At 39.0% G+C, this 14646-nt stretch overlaps 1 protein-coding gene across 3 annotated transcripts in view; it reads right to left on the bottom strand.

The window, feature by feature from the left end:
• The window catches only part of LOC124294980 (dipeptidase 1-like), a 1606684-nt gene that overhangs the window by 299727 nt on the left and 1292311 nt on the right, over positions 1-14646 (bottom strand). The gene's annotated exons all lie outside the window — the stretch shown is intronic.

Here is a 14646-nt window from a genome sequence, read left to right as displayed (position 1 = left end):
CTTTGAAGCGTCGGTTGTTAGGATGAAGGGTTTTTCGAAGTCTGGATACTGCAGTATCGGTTCTCGACACAGACTATCGCGTAGTGTTTCGAACGCAAATTGATGTTCTGCTGTCCATAGGAAAGGGCTATTCTTCTTGAGCAAATTATTAATAGGTCTAGCAATTTTTGAAAGGTTATGAATGAATCTTCGGTAGTAGCCTATCAAGCCTAAGAATTGTTTGATCTGTTTAGGATTCTTGGGAACTGGGTAGTTTTTTATTGCTGATATCTTTTCCGGATTAGGTTTCAATCCATTTTGAGTGATGACGTGACCTAGGTATGCTACTTCTTTACGCGGAAATTCACATTTATCTGGCTACAGGGTTAGTCCTGCATCAGACAATCTCTTCATGAGTTTCCGGAATTTGGTTTCGTGCTTCTCCAAGGATCGGGAATAAACGACTATATCATCCAAATAGACAAACATATCTGTACCCTGTAATCCCGATAGAACCTGATCTATTAGACGTTGAAAGGTGGATCGGGCATTTTTTAAGCCAAATGGCATTCTAGTATATTCAAAATGGCCATGAGGAGTCGAAAAAGCGGTCTTTGCGCCGTGATCGGGATGCATTGGAATCTGGTGGAACCCGGAAGCCAGGTCGAACGTTGAGAAATATTTTGCGGAGCCTAGCTGATCTAGGATATCGACGATATTTGGTAGCGGATAAGCGTCGCCAATGGTTTTTTCGTTCAGTTTCCGGAAGTCAATGACCATTCGCCAGTTCTTTCCGCCGCTAGCATCTGATTTCTTGGGGATGATCCAGACTGGAGAATTGTAAGGAGATGAAGAATGTGTGATAATGTTCTGATCAAGGAGTTTGGTCACTTGTTTTTGTATTTCGTCTTTGTGTACTCTTGGGTGTCTGTCTTGTTTGGTATGAATTGGTGCGTTATTGGTAGTAGGGATCGTATGGCTGACTAAGTTTGTATGTCCCAGGGTGTCACCCGGGAGGAAAAATAAATGGTTGAATTCGATAGCAAGATTAACTATTAATTGTTTTTATTCGTCGTTCAAATGATCCAATCGTAACTTTTCTTTCAAAATCTCAAGGCGTCTCGAATCGTAATTTGGGGATGTGGGAAGAACGCGATTCTCGATCCTTTTTTTTTTTCGTGTAAGACCTGTGCTAGTAAGACCTGTCCGCTGCTTGCAGTACTTGTATGCGTTGGGTATGTTTTTGCACTGAGCGTGGCGGTGCTCGCGAGTTTATCGACTTCTTCTAGTGTTACGACTGATCTTCATATTTCCACAGCTGATTCGTTGGAATTTATTGCATAAACGTAAGCAAACCCTTGTTGGTTGGTAACCGGGGCCTGTCCCAGGAACATGTTAGCGCCTACTTCCAACTGTTCTATGAATTCCGTTTTTACCGAGGGATTCAAAATTTTTAGTGCAATCACCTGAGCCGTTCGTGGTGGTATCAATCTGTAGTTTTCGTTTAGGAGTTTGAATGGTTTGCTAGTATTATTCGGTATTATTTCTTTTGTATCGAAAGATATCGTTGCATTTTCGTTCCGTAAAAATATCGATTCTCAGATTCCGTCTTCTTGTATCGGGAACAGATCGTCGACTATATGGAATATATGAAGGTTGTCACCGATTCGAATGCTAGTTGTTCCTACTACTTTTATTGGTTCATGTATAGCACTTGTAACGTGGATCTGACCTTCGAGTAATTTACACGGAACATGCGGATGTATTGCTCCGAGTTTGATTATGTTTACATCAGCACCGGTGTCAACTATAAATGTGCTGGGTTGTCGTATGAGTTCACCGGTGGTTATTCGAACCTTCGGTGTTTGTGAGACAGATGTTATGAGGATACGCGGTGGTGTTTTTGTGTTGGTTCTATGCCTGTTGAAGGGAATAACGCCGGTTTCGCGAAAGATAAGGTAGTTGTTTTTGAAACAGATAGTCACCTTTTCCGAACGTAAAAAGTCTGCACTCAGTATACCGTCTTCGATGATAGGGAAGGAGTTATCGACAAGATGGAATCCGTGGCGTGTATTAGCTAACTCGATGTAGAGACTTCCTATTGTTCTGATGGATTCTTCCGTTATCCCTGAAATCTGCCCAATGTCCGTCTTTGTGACGTGGACTCTTGGGTCGATTTTATCGATTTTCAACAAATTAATATTAGCGCCAGTATCTATTATTAGTGTCACGTACCCATTCAAAGACTGCGGACATTGTGTTCGAATTTGTGGAGGGCCAGATTCTATTTGTACGGAGCTGACGTTTGGTTTGGACGCTGCTCCGGTTTGAGGGAGGTTGATGCGTCCGCGCGGCCGTCCCTGAACTCGTTTGAATGGCTCGCGTTGCCTGAATATTCGCGATGTTGCTTTGCTTCGTATGAAACTTCCGGGTGGACGCCTGCATTGCAATTCTCGTTTGAGTAGTCTTGTGTTACGTAATTAACCCTGAAGTTCGATCGTGAAGGATTTGGTGTGTTACACTGTTGCGAGCGTTGACTGTCATTTTGCTTGTGGTCTAAATAGTAGGGGAGCAAAAGAGGCTTAATGGTAAGTCACTCGAGCGCTGCGAGAACCTATTGGATCATAAAGATTAGATACTAAAAAGAAAAAAAGTTCATATGATATAAGCTCTTTTACTGCCGGGGGAAGTAGGTACTAATTTTCAAAAATGTAAAAAAAATTTGTTATAAAGAAATACTCGAGTGCGTCAGACATTAATATCGTATACGCCCTATGTGCTTCCGGTAACAGAGAAGTATTAATCTGCCGACTTACAAGTCGGGGGTGGCAGCACGAAGGGGTAGATAATGAAAAAAAAAAAAAGTTATTTTAGCTCATCAGATATTCAGGGGGAATGTTAAGTGACCTCTAAAAGATATCCTGTTCAAAAGACTGACGATTTGGATGCAGTCAGAACTCACGGCCGATTTTTGAAAATGTAAAAAAAAAAATAGTGACCTTGAAATACTCAAGCTCATCAGATTTATATGCAGACAGTTCAGCTCGATGTCCTTGTTGTGCTAACCTATAATCTGATAATTATGTGGAGGAATTTCATTGTTCTGGCAGCTTAAGGTAGTACCGTGACATGTAAAGGACACCAATAGCCGATGGCTATTGTTTTCTTTCTCACTCACTAGTGCTGTCTTTCTTTACCGACTATCGCTCACTTACTTCCACTCACGTGAATCATCGCAAGTCACCAACTTTAAAAATTATTTACAAAAAAATAAATACTGCTTGTTTATGTTTTTTTTTGAAAAAAATTACTTGTTATATCCTCAATTAATAATTCTCAGTTTTTGAAAACAATCCTAAGAAAAATATGGCTGTTATTAAAGAAAATGACTTTTAACTTTTTTAAAACACAATAAACAAACCAAAGCGTCACAAATCTACGAACACGACCGCGTTGTATTGTGATCAGCTGAGATGGCATCATAGCCGCAGAAAGTAGTGGGGGGACGGTGCGAGAGAGTGAGAAATAGAGAAAGAGTGAGAAGGGGAGAGAGGCGCGGAGTGGGAAATACATAGTTCTCAGCACTTGCACGTACCTCACTTTATCAATAATTTTAGCTTTTTTACGTTGTAGAAGCCGTCAGATTATATTATATCCGTAATTTTTACATGATTTCCTTCAAATTAAAAAAAAAAAATAACCGCGCTCGAATACTTCCAGGTGACGTTTTTTTTTTGCAAACTAATTACTCGCTTATTCTCTTATATCATGATCAAATAGTCAGAATATTGAAATTGACGCTTTTTTCCATGTAATTAACTTACCTTCTATTAATCTGATGAGCTCGAATTAATTTGAGGATCGATTTTTTTTTACTAATCTGATTGGTTACCCTAGACGCACCCTTGTATATTAAGGGTTCATATATGGTGATCGTTCATAACAGGGTGCAAGGTTTCCTCCCTTATATTGTTCTGTCGCACTTGAATAACACCCAAAATCCCCTCTTGGGCTCCCCTACTAAAAGGTTGGTTTGTCGGGTCTCTTGCTCGATATTGGGTATTGGGATTGTTCTGTTGTTGACGATCAGTGTTATTTTGGAAAACTCTTGAATCTTGGTGGATTTTTGGATTCTGGGGATATTGGGACCGATTTGAGCGGCACTTATCGTTTGAGTGGCCTTTGCGACCACACTGCGTGCAAGTTGTGTTGTTGCGCTGCCTTGTTCTGCACTCTTCTATACTATGACCTGCCTTCTTGCAGTATCTACACACCACTAATACGGAAGGTTGTTCAGGACAATATTTATCGATGTGATCGGTTAATTGACATATACTACATTTTATATGGTTTTGTATTCCGTAGTTAGTATCACGGTATGAGGCTAGTTTAAGTCTATCTGATAATAGTTTTTCAGTCTTGGTGGCCGTGTCTATAGCCATTTGTAGGGTTTGTGGATTCTCATGAGCTACTCTTATTTCTAATTCGTCTAGTAACCCTTTGATAAATCTTAGTCTTGCGGTTTCTCTGATATTTTTCTTTAGCACTTGAGTATCACTGATAGATTCTGAGGCATCTATTGATTCGCACGTTTGTCTTAACAGATGTTTTATTCTAGCACCGTAATCTAGAACGCTCTCGTTTCGCCTCTGTGCCGATTGTGCGAGGTCTAGCTGGATATCTGGGAGGTGTTGTTTAGACGCGTAGGCCTGTTTTAGGCAGTCAAGCAAATCTCGAAGAGAATCCGGATTATCTGACTCTATATATTTACTCGCGTCGCCTTCGATTTTCGTGCGAACGAGTGTGGAGAATAAATTCAGTTCTCTGGCTGAGACAGCTTGTTTTGCGCATTCTACTTTAGTTATGAATTCGGATACGGGCATATTAGTGCCATTGAACGTGGAAATCAGAGCAAATGCATCTTTAAGAGGCAGGTGCGGAAAAGTGCTTTCGGTAGCCATGATGTAAATTTTAATCTAGGATTTGTCGACTCACAAAGTGAAGATGAAGAGGAGGAACGGAATAAAATGTTGCATTCTTCCGTAAGGATGTTGGTCCAGCGATTTCGTGTCTGTAGCCGGTGACGACGTCGGTGTGCGTTGTGTCGTACTAGAAGTCGTGAAGAATGAAGATGTCGTCGTAGTAGCAGCAGGAGATAGTCTTTCAGCAATATCGATTTGGAGATACGGATTTGTCTGTGACGTTCGTGTGAATCAGAGATCGTTGATTGCGTTAACGTAGAATATGGCTTCCAGAGTGTCTTCAACACTATCACACAGTGGTATTACTTTTGTATTAACATCACTGAGCTTGCACACTTCGGAACCGGTCTATCAGATGGCACTTCATGCGTAGCACACACGTCAAATTGTATCACTGGATTTCCGGAAAGCGAAGGCCACCGCTGCCACCAATGTTACGTCCGTGAGTAGAGTTACTCCTGAGCGGTAAGAGTAAACTGGTTGACTTCGCTTTTGAGTTCCAGGACAACCGGAAATCAGGATGAGGATTGAATAACGTAGGGTTTGTTTGAGATATTACTAATATATTCATTTCGAGGAAGCTCAGATGGCGGTAAAAACGAAGTGTGCTGTATAAAGCTATGTAAGAAGTCTAGATGTGACGTTGTTGAGAGTCGGAATAGGAGTGTCCCTCGAGACGTGAAACGTACGGGTGCAGAAAAGTTGTGACAATGCTAGGAGTAGGGAATGGAATATGATGAGTAAGCGCGATAGTGAATAGCGTGAGACTGCGTAGAGATAAGAGGACAGGACAGAGACCATGAGATTAATGTAAGAACTGTGGGAGAGTTAGCGAGTAGGAAAAATAGAGAGAAGTGGTATGCTGGACGTAACACGGCAAAAGTTTAAATAGTATAGTTGTTCATTTTTCAATGCTCTGCAATATTATGTAGTCAGAAATTATATAGAATTTTTTTGTTTCTCATTTTCATAAAAAAACGGGTTTTCTCACACATCTTTCTCTATCATTTCATGATGAAACGTAATTGTTCCGACTCCAAACTTGATGATATCAGTCTACATTTGTTTTTTACCTCTCAAGAGGTCATGGAACCAGAAAGTTATTTTTTCGAACGCAAATTTTTTTATAGATTTGGACTGATTACATGTTCTTATCATAACCAAACTGTGAAGTCGACTGTTTGAAATACGTTTTATTTTTCCATGATATCCTATCTGAGATGTTTAATACCGTCATATCAGTGAATAAGGAGGCTCTATATAAACTGACTCTTGCCACATTTGAGTTAGTATTGACGGTTTCCGTTCATTAAAGTTCTCTGGTTATAGGAGTGCATTATTAAAAACGTATTGAGTACTGTAAAATTTTTCAAAAATGTATATCAAACCCGTGAATGTAATGCATATTTTGTCGACTTATTTTATGATGATGAGTTTGCCCGAAACACCAGTGACTGAGAATGAAATGAAATTAGCAGGTACAATTAAAGAGTTTTTAATTGGAAGCATAAACACATACACGAGAATCGAAATTAAAGAAGACGAAAGCTTGGAATTTCAAGAACAATTCAAACACCATAAGCCTGAAAGTATAGAAGACAGTGAATTGGAATGGGACTCAATTTCATCTGATGAGGCAGATGATTCTCAATGTACAAAAAATGAAGATGAGATTTTATTCGATTACAAGAAGAAAGCTGTGGAGTTCTGGAGAAGTCGAAAAACAAAAAATTAAAATATTCGTACAGTTGCACACCGTTTCAAAACGTTATTTCTAAAACACAATTGAAGCGTTGGGCTCATCAAATCAATGAAGGTGGGACTTTTAAAGAAAAATTAAATGAGATATCTCAATATACTTCAAATCGCTTCATTGAAGCAACTAAATGTGGCAAGATAGTACACGATATTGATTTGCGACGATGAGCTTTGACCGCACATAAAAATTTCACGAATTCCGATGCACGATTCAAAGCGTCAAAAAAATGGGTGAATAAGTTCAAAAGAGCACATCGCATTACGTCTCGGAAAATTACAAAATTTATCACCCGGAAAACTATAGAAGACTCAACAAATCTTAAAAAAAACGGCCGAAGAGTTTACAAATAACATTAAATCTGTTATCAACGACCTTGGTCTGGAAAACGTTTACAATTCAGATCAATGTGGATTTCAATTTGAAATGCATTCTGGTCGCACTCTTGCAAACCAAGGATCAAAAGAAATTGAATGCGTTGTTCAATCGATATCTTCAACAACTCATTCTTATACGATTCAACCAACGATATCCGCCGATGGAAAATTACTTTCACCGTTATATCTTGTATTAAAAGAAATCAGTGGTGACTTTGGCCCACGCGTAGAAAAAACGTTGTTCAAACACACGAACGTTTTTGGTTCGGCATCGAAATCTGGAAAGTTAACATCAGGTAAGAACTATTTACATTATACATTCTTGTGGCATATTAAATATTGTGAACCAAATCAAATTAAATATTTCTTCCGTTTTTTCGACAGATCATTTCAAACAGTGGCTAACCGAAATCTATTTTCCGAATGTTGGCGACAACAGTGCGCTTTTAATCGACTCCTGGAGTAGACACTGTTCAGAAGTAGTTGATGTAGTAACTCCTCCTAACAAAAAAATTGTATTAAAAATTATTCCAAAAGGGACAACAGGACAAATACAACCATTAGATGTGTTTGGTTTTCGAATATGGAAAAATTTTGTTCGGCACTTGTCAGATATAGTAATTCTTTCCGGTAGCGATATAAATCTGCATTAAAGGAATAACATCATCAAACTGCAGTCACTTGTTCACAATGAACTGTCTTTCCCACGTTATATTAATATGCTCAAATATGCATGGTACAAAAGTGGGTACATAGAAAATACACCCCCTGAGTTCATCAATCCGGTGACGTTTGGTTTTGGAGATAATTCGGAACCACGATGTGACATTTGTGGTGGTTTAGCTGTTATAACATGTTCGTGGTGCAAAAAACTCTCGTGTCTCAAACACTTCTTTGAGGAGTATCATTATTGCAATGAATACATTCCATAATACGAAATGAAGAAACTGATAAGTGCATTGTCTGCTTTTTTTCCTGTCATGGGTACTAGACATTTTAATAGCTACATAATATATGAATTAGAGGTTTCTAGTAGATAAAAAAACTACGTGCATGTTAAATAAAGTTTTATATAAAATGAAAAAAAATCACGTGATACTTATTCGCTTGTACTAAAATGGATGCACAAAACTAAACTAGATGTAAAAGATTCATGAGTTATTTACGATAAGGGTGGAACAGTATATGTGGATTTACTGAACCTATATATAAATATAAACATATTCCGTTTGACGAATTTGTCAACCTCATTCAATTTTCAGGCGAAATAAGAACTTCTTCAGTGATCAAATGACGAAAAATGTATTAAAAAACACTTTTTTTTTAAATAAAAAGAAATAAAAAAATTGTTTCCAATTTTCGGCTACATATTTTTGCAGAGCACTAAAAATTAACAACTTTGCTCTCTAAACTTTTGCCGTATCTATTTTTGTTTTGAAGATATCAGCGAAAAACGAAAAAACCTCCGATTTTTGAGAATTAATTTCATCCCTTAAATAAGCAAGTGGGCTGCTTATTTTTCGTGAGGGTTTATACTTTGGTGTGAACTACAAAATATAATTTTTTTGACCCAGGTTGTGGGGGTACAGTAAGGTGACCTTTCTTGGAAGTAAGGGCCATCCCAGTTTCTTCGTAGTTTCGGACCTCGTCCTTTCTGTCTTTAAGGTTAAAAGAGCCAGACAGAATCTCCGGCATTAAATTTTATATCCCTGGCTCGAATATCATAAAGAGTTTTTAATTTGTCTGAAGCCATAGAAATTCTACTTGTAGCAGAGTTGTGAATTTCTTCTACTATGGGGAAGATAATAACTATAGCAAAATAAGTCGCCAAATTCAATTGGGGATACATGGCATCGGGGGTTTTGTACATGTGAGTGGATTCGTTCACGAAAACAATCTGAGCAGACCTGCATAGGGAGCCAATAGTAATGTCAGGTTGATCGGAAACAACCGATCAACAGTTGCAGCCCTGTCATCAAATCAGCACAAATAAATTCACCTGTCTAATGGACACTGTATAAGGAAATAGTGAGGCGCGTAGCGCCGAGGTGGGGTTGGCGCGCGAAGCGCGCAGGGTCGAAGCCCCTAGTTGGTCTAAATTTATGAAATTTGTCAGAGAAATTATGGATTGTTTTTCATACATATATGTGATTCATTAAAATTTTCAATATTGATGTCTGTAGAGTTTTGGAGTTGTGGAGTGATTAGCGAAATGATTGATGCCGATAATTATGGTTTACGATAACAAGAAATTAATAGATGCTTTATTGAAACAGAGAACAAACGAGGTACTGAATTTACACGATTGATTGATGAAGGTACAGAAAGCAAAAGAATGAAGCTAGCTACTTGATGCGTATGTTACGAGAGCGCAACGAAGACTAGGGTAAAGAAAGAGTGCAGGCTCGCCCCCGAGTCGAGGCCAAGGGTCGCGTCGCGCCAAAAATGCCACATGTAGGGAAATTTCTGGCGCGGTCAAACCCCTAGCCCTCGGCTAGCGAGGCAAGGCCTGGACACTCGAAGGCTAGTCGGACACGAAAATATTTCAACGGTTTTTCTCGCCAGTGGCGGGTGTCCGCCACAATGTCATAGTGGGGTTCTATAAAATGCCTCCACACGGGACAATAAACGTCAATAGCAGTCTGTTTTAATAATTCTGTTTTCTATACATTTCTTCATACCCAGAAGAGTATACAGAAATTATCCATTCATCAATATCGATGAGCATCCACATTTTCCACTATATACATAACCTGACAGTTACACCTTCTATATAATTAGGTTTGCACCAGAAAGTACGTCACTAAGCTCAGCATGCACTGTGGAACAAACATCAGTCCAGGATACAAAGTGCGTAACAAATCGTACGTCGTAACATCGATGGCGAAGAATGAGCAAGATTCAATAGAATCTGCAGAATCTCACGAGTGTGCCACAAGAGCTGGTATGTATTGTGACGTGGTATTTCGTACCCCGTCACATGGTTCAATTATCGCACTTCCCTACGTACAAAATATCGCTGAAAATAACGAAAGCACGTCTGAGGCCAATACTCCAAAAAAAAACGACTAGTTATCTTTAAGTGAAGTTCTTTTTATTAAGCTCATTCTATTCTATTTTCTAATTTTGTAACGCTCTACGCGAACCATCTACGAGACTTCCGCTTCAAGATACCAGTACACTGCCTGACAGGGGTCACGTACCAACTCAACACCGACCACCACCAACTACGGACGAACGAATATTGCTGAAGCCACTCCCGATGGATGCCTATCTAAGTTGTGAACAGGGTCGTGCGTGATGCACAAGCAGTACCTCCAACTATTCAAGACTTATCGGCCAGGAGCCGAACCACGAATCAATACCGCTCGGATGAATCGCCAGACGGCGTACAGGGCTGTGCGTCAAAAACACAACAAAGCCTCCCGTCGACGATACTTATCAGCCTGGAGCTGAACCGACCACGACATCTACTAAGTCGTTGTCTATCAAATAGAGGACGGTTTTCTCTTAATGAACCGTTCTATCGAGGGGCTGTGGCGTGGAATAGGCTAGACTATGCTGACCACGTGGATCTGGTGGATACAGTGTGGGGATCCGGGTCGAGGGCCATCACCACCAGATCGTTCTGGCATGAGGGCTCCGATGAGCGAGGGCCGGGATGCAGCGCCAACGAAATAGCTACAACGGGGAGTACCAGTAAAGCAAGGAGTGAAGCATAATCGGTCGCAAGTCCAAAATACCGGTACCGCGACATTCCCGCATACTACGATATCGCAATACATGAGTGGTGCGACTTCCCCTCTCATCAACGATACAGCACAGCTGATGAAAACATATCCGACCACCGCCAACGTGCCGATACCTCAATACCTGTCAGTGAAGGAGAAGAAAAACACGCGGCGAGGGATTATCGCCGCCTACCCGTAGACCCGATCAACGCAACCTGCTGGCCCAATTCGAATAAAGCAAATTTGAGGAAGAATCACGTGACAGCAGCACGACGAAAGTCAGGATCATCGCTCGTCTCGACACTCTACGTTCAGTTCTCGATTAATGAAGACGTGCTCTCGCAGTATCCAGTATTATTATCGCTATCAATAGATTCAGTTTCTCGCTTTCTTACCGCATCTTCGGTGCCGGTTTTATCTTCTTTTTACGTAACTGAGGTTGCTTTTCTATTGTGTGAAGCCACGAAATTACTTGCAATATATCGTATCTTCATCTCTCTCTCTCTCTCTCTTGCAGTTGGTCTGCGTAAGCCACCTGGGCTCGTACCTTTTTCTCTACTACTTCTCGTCTTATTATTTTCTATTTCTTATTGCAAGTAACTTCGCGACTGGTTGACTCTTACTCACGCATTGTTAGTGACTATTGCTTTATTTTATCATCTCTCTCTTCTAGAATACCTAAATATCTAATATCGCTGTATAGCAGCATGTTCTGTTAAGTTGTCAATTCTTACCTTAGCTATTGAGCATTACTATTTCGTTATACTTTTTCTGATTAATTCATAACTGTTTCTTTACCTATTATCTTTGATTAATTTATCTTAGTGAGTGTACCGCGTGGGCGATCTTACATCGCCGTGCGGTCTCGCTCGTCGTTCTTTTGACTTTGGATTATTGCGCCGTATCGAATAACATCGTTTTCATTATTTTCTTCGCTAATACCGCTGATCGTAGTTGTCCGTAGTCTCTTTGGTTTGTCGTATGTTGCGCATTAATTCTCTTGAGTATTATTTGTCTTAATCACGAAATCATTTTTTATCGTACCGAATATTATCTCTCTTTCTTCTCGCACTTACCGCAAACTAGAGACTACGTATTATCTGTTAGTTCCTATATTTCATAATAATTCTCTGCTTGACCTGTTTCTTTGAATTTCGTTTGTAATTAATAATTCCCTGCCTCTGTTATATCTCTGATATTTCTGGTAATGTGATAACTATTACAATTTTTGTATTTCGCATGGTTCTCACAATCTCTTCTCATATTTTATGGCTTGCTTGATCAATGCTTAATTCAAGTACCTTATATCTTTCTCTGTTCTGCCTATTCATTATAAAACCGTGTTAATTATTACCTGAAATCATAGTATCGCGAGCCTACGCATATCTCTCGTTTATTCTGAAAACGTTCTGTTATTTGTTAAGTCTCTCGCTTAACTTTACCTGGCTTTAAATTAATTATCTCACCTATCTTATTTGTATCTAAATCTCTTCAGTTGTTTGCTTGTTATTAATATTTATCGCTTCTTGGTCAATATATTTGATGCTATTTCTGCTTCACCTGTTTCTTATCTTATCTATTGGATTCAACCCCTCCCCTCTACCATTATCTTGTCTATACTGAGCAAGCTGTGCAAAACCGTCGTAGAACCTGATCTTGTCTTGGTCTATATCTTTTTTCTAATTATCTATTTTCTGACGCATGTGTGTCTGGCGCCCAACAATCATGTGTCTCTCTTTCATTATCTCTCAATATCTAATTATTCAGGTTAGTAACTGCGCCGTAAGGTAACCAATCTACATATAATCCTCAAACAATTGGTTACAGTATATACAAAGCAATACGTTTTGATGTAAAATATGTGTGAAGTATCTTCAATTAAGTACCTTGGCTGACAGCTGGATGCAAGTATAGTATTGCCTCTAATGTGGGTTCACCAATAAAGCGTAGATCTGGCATCTACAGAAATCAACTGCTACTGGCAAAAAGCGAAGGACAAGGGTTGGAATATGCAGGAAACTAAGCTATCATTGAACAACGCAATTCGAAAACAATCTGTCAGCTGTGTGGCACATGATGCAAAATATGTTCGCCATTCTGTACAACAAACAAGTTGTTGTACAAGCATTTGCTGGCCTTGGTAATCCCTTTCTGAGCTTTGTTACCCCCGAAAGTTGATTGCATTGTATTCTGTGCTAGCTACACTCAGATCTAGGCTGGTACGGTTTCTGTTCATTCGTTTATCATCAGAGAGGTTGGATATTTTTGTGCTACATAATGCAAGCTATATGGTCCACAGATCACTTGAAGACTATTTATGGTTTAATATATTCTTCGAGACATAAATGAGTGAAAGCATGCATGAAATGTATAGTACTCTGTTTTACGTCATCTCAATTTCTATCTATCCTGAATATTAACACATGCTTTCTATATTTTAGACACTGAAAGCTTTGACTGAAGCAAAATTGTTGTGACATGTGCATAGGCAGCTAGTTTTTCAAATATGAACGAACCAAACGCAGGATCGAACATCAGCAGCGAGGGACTATTCACTTGTGGAATTAGTTCAAAATCACTGGAAATCACTGGAATTCGAGTTGTACTTTGATAGTGAACATCACGTGAAAATCGGTAATATGCTGAACATTTTGAAACGTTCATGGGAAATCCATACTAAATTACAATTTCTGTATTGATTCATAGATTCTATGCCTTGTCATAAGTAATGGAGTGTGAAATAAGTTTTTCACCAGTAATAACCGCCTTGTCCAAGAGTAAGAGACAAAAGTTTCGTCAGTTGTGTGGGGAACGTTTCTCCTACCAAAAAGTTGATATTTTACTAATGAAATCAAAGTTTGGTTTCTCGTTAACTTGACATTCGTCGAATGCAGAATTAACGTACATTTATGTATGTCAATAATTTCTACTATTGAACCTGGTTAGAAAATGCGCGCTGAGAAAACAGAGTTGAAAGAGCGCGAGGTCCGGAAGATGTAAGAGGATATTGACAAAATATCGACTGACCTAAAAACATTCAATGTTGATTTCAATAATTGTTGTAAGAAATAAAATTCTCCATATTTTGGCTGAACAAGAATGTCGCAGGTATCCAACCGCCTAAGAAGAGGTCGTTCGCCATTATGGGTCCTGTGACAGAATGATCAGAATAAAATGCAGTATTTTTTCGAATATTTCTTTTGACTTTTGATAGTCATTACTCCTATGAGATTGTTCGAAAAATTTTTGAAAAATATCAGACGGCGTTCTTGTGGTCCTACTACACCTTTTTTGGAAACAAATCATACGAGGGTCAAAACTTGGTCCAGTCGACATGGAATGCTCCATGCATTATACCGGGTTATTTCGTACAAACTAAGCATACAAAGTCATCGTACAGTCCGCTCTCGTAATAGTGTCGCTCCTAATAGTGCCGCTTCCCCTTATTCTCATTCGAACGTAACCCCCACCACGGGCTCACTTCGGGTTTCATATTCGTCTCTCTCAATAGTGCCAAACGCTGGCTCAATGCAATAGCGAATAATTCTGTGCTTTAAATTGAAATTATTGTCATTATTTTTTTAATAATGTTATTTCGTTATAAAATTCATAATATAGTAATAATATCATCAACAAAAAATGTCATAAATTTCGATTATTATCATTAAAATAATAATTGATTTTATTTAAAAAAATAGGGATTATATACATTTGATGATTTTACTATATCAATGTGTATTTTTAACACATTTTATGGAATAAATGGGAATACATGTGATAAGTTTTCTTAAAATGATGAAATTTAGAAAAAGAAATTGAAT

This window comes from Neodiprion lecontei, chromosome 6, assembly GCF_021901455.1.
Source record: "Neodiprion lecontei isolate iyNeoLeco1 chromosome 6, iyNeoLeco1.1, whole genome shotgun sequence".
NCBI classification, from domain to species: Eukaryota; Metazoa; Arthropoda; class Insecta; order Hymenoptera; family Diprionidae; genus Neodiprion; species Neodiprion lecontei.
Note: the sequence above shows the minus strand (reverse complement) of the source record. Positions and strands in the feature narration are given on the sequence as shown.